Source organism: Triticum aestivum, chromosome 4B (genome assembly GCF_018294505.1).
Source record: "Triticum aestivum cultivar Chinese Spring chromosome 4B, IWGSC CS RefSeq v2.1, whole genome shotgun sequence".
NCBI classification, from domain to species: domain Eukaryota; kingdom Viridiplantae; phylum Streptophyta; class Magnoliopsida; order Poales; family Poaceae; genus Triticum; species Triticum aestivum.
In genome coordinates this window covers 569,995,599-569,999,013 of record NC_057804.1, presented here as the reverse complement: position 1 = coordinate 569,999,013, position 3,415 = coordinate 569,995,599, and positions in this window count along the sequence as shown.

Here is a 3,415-nt window from a genome sequence, read left to right as displayed (position 1 = left end):
CATGAATACCTATTCAGCAAATAAGGACATGACGAATGCGGAGAGTAAGTACTTTCTCTTGCATAAACAAAAAAACAAACAAATGTTGCCCCTTTTTAAACCAACCTAACTAATGTATAAACTTTTTCTACTTGCAGTCTAAACATATATATTAGCTTGACGCGACCCGATTGGATTACAGGAAAACAAATAATGGCACAGCTAATGAAAGGAGATGATGGACAGATGGAGGGCTCCATCGCAAATGCATTGTTCGACGAATGGACATCGCAGCAACAATACAACACAACCGATAAAGCCATACTCCCCGTAGAATTTGCAAACGTATGAAGTCCATTTTGACAATAACACTTGCATCATTTCAGTGAATACAAAGATTGAACTAAAAAGTAGAAAACTTTTTGGTCGCAGGTCGTACTCGGTGTTCAAACTGGAGAGGAAGGAGGACTAGCAGAATTCAATGAGAAGAAGCATTGAAAGAGTTTGCACCCCTTGTAGCAGGCAAGGAACTTTTAAAGAAAAAGCTGGTAAGTTAATAGAAATATAGAAACATAACTCATTCTTCCTACAGATTGCACATTCACATGTCATTTAATTCTCCTCACAAGAATTAACTTTAACTCACTCTGTCTCCAAACACTGCAGATTATGATACCTCACAACACAGATAAACACTACACACTGTATATGCTCAACAAGTACATGAACTCCATTGACATACTTGACTCACTGAATTACAGACACGGAGATGAAAAAAAAACATGGAAAACACACCATAAGGACCACCAAGAACTGGTATGTCAATTCAACCTGGTTTTCTAATTAGTTTTCCAATTCCTGCATTCCCTTTATTAATGGCAAAACCCAACAATAACACAGATTAAAAGGATGCACGCACTCATGAAGAAGCATTACGGCGAAGCGGAGCTACAAGCCAACAGCGAACCAAACTGGTCGAGGATAGCACAAACACCTAACAGAGTGTGCGTGCCAAAACAGCAGGGTACCCAATGTGGACACTTCATGGCTCAATTTGCAAAATACTGGAAGGGCATTGAACTCATAAAAGATGATGAGGATTTCAATGTAAGTGAATAGTACAAGAGCAACAATTTTAATTTTTACAAGCAGTATTGCTTGAATAGTTCAATATCCGATGACCTCCATGCAGCAAAGCAACGTAGATGCCGAGTGGAAACCAGAGTTCCTTTTTACAACCATATTTGGTGAAACAAACCAAGTAAAGTGGGAGCAACTACCTGGAAGAATCAAAGAATTCAAACCAGAAACTTCAAAGTTCTTTTCCACCAAAAAAGGTAAGAAAATCATTTCTACTTATCTTTTTTTTGTGTAATAACCTACACATACACGGTGTTCACCAACATCTTTCGTATCACGAGAGCTTACATACTACATATCTGCTTCCGTTGACTGAAACAGATGAAACAAAAAGGAAAAAAAGACAAAGCACCAGTCCATATCCAAAACATTCTCATTGCTTCCAACACACAAAGGAGGCGTCCGACCTCTTCCATCTAGTCATGAGCGACAGCTGGCAGGAGGAATACAAAAAATGAGTTGTTTTCTATTGCACCTCAAAATAGTTGGACAGAAGCCAAAAATAATGTAAGAATCTGTTTCTCACTAACCGTCACCTCCAAAATTATTTTATCTCCCCTGTCGCAGCAAAACTATATTTAGGTGCATCCGCAGGGACAGTGAAAGCACGCAACTTACTGGAGCCCAGCTGAAGGCATTATTTGGTCCAAGACCAGCACAGACGAACAAACGACATCATATGGAAAAGAGGATCCTCGATGACATAGCAGAAATCTGGGAAAGCAGACAAGAATCAAAATAGAGTGACAGAGTAATATTAGGCCCAAACTTTGCAGAGGTAAACTTTTAAAAAGCAAAATCTTGTAAACATTGCAACAACTACTCTTTTTATATTCTTACACGGCTCTTTTTTCTAACAGTTTTTTTCATCATAAATATTGGTTGCAGCATATATTGGATTTGAAGAAACACACAACTACTATTACAAAATTTAAAAATAAATTGCAAAAAACAAAGAATCAGCTGGTTCCCATGTATCTCAAGGAAAATCAATGGAAAAAGCTCTCAACAGCAAACATGGTAACAACCTATTCTACCATGACAAAATCAAAAAATATGCCTTCTGTTAAATTACTATATATTAAACTGTCATCTAAGCAACAAGTATTTTGTACGCAGATATTCATTCCAATGGACAAGCATGACCGCTATGTACTATATGTGCTGGACAAATACAAACACAAAGTTCACATTATTGATCCTCGAGAAACAACTCACGTGGAATTTGAAAAAGAAAAGATACACATCGACAAATTGAAAGCAGAAGAAGCAAGTCGAGTACTTCAGGAAAATGAAGATGCCAGAGAAAAAAGAGAAAGACAGTTTCAGGAATATCATGTTCATAAGTCGGCAATCATAAGCATTTATACATAACAATTTTTTCAGTTTTACAAGTTGCAATATTAAAACAATTAATTACAAAATAAAATATTCCCAGGTACCTAGGTTTAAAGAAGTCTTCAACATCATACTAGGAAAAACAATGAATGTCAAGGGTACAAGATGGCAGACTCATACCGTGCAAGATGTTCCAGTGGTAGAAAAGGGAGAATCAACATTTGCTGTTTTAAAGCTTGCATTCCTCTACAATGATGAAAAGTTTGTCGAAGACCTAGAAGATTTGACAGTAAGTTTATATATATTTACTTATAAACAACTTATATGCACAAACTCTAATAATATACTTCTCTTCTCGGCAAAATTTCACAGGATGAGGTCGAAGACTGGAGGGCAGAGGCAATGTACGTTCTCTTAAATAGCAAGATGAATCAAGTCAAAGCTAGTGAAATGGGTGATGAGATTAGCAAGATCTTAAGGAAAAATGAAGACTAAAACTTTTGATTTAGCCCGCGAAGCTAATTCTATCTAGACGTGACAAAACAGTTTGTCAATAACTCACATTTATATGTAATGTAGTTAGAAATTGCGTGTTCATGTTGAAAAAAGAACTATTTCGACAACAGTGCGTCTTACATCATAAGAGAGCGCCAGTAAACTATAAACAACAATGCCTCTTCTTATTTGTACAACAGCAGTGACACCCAAAACGAACCCTTACGCGTGACTCTGGAAAGCATCGTCCCGTGCCTCCAGAGGCGACATGGCCTCGTGCCACCAAACCCTGGGTCACCATGCCTCCGAGCAATATCCATACACACACATACCCTTACGCATGACTCTGGAAAGCACCGTCCCGTGCCTCTAGAGGCGACATGGCCTCGTGCCACCAAACCCTGGGTCACCATGCCTCCGGGCAATATCTATACACACACATACCCTTACGCGTGACTCTGGA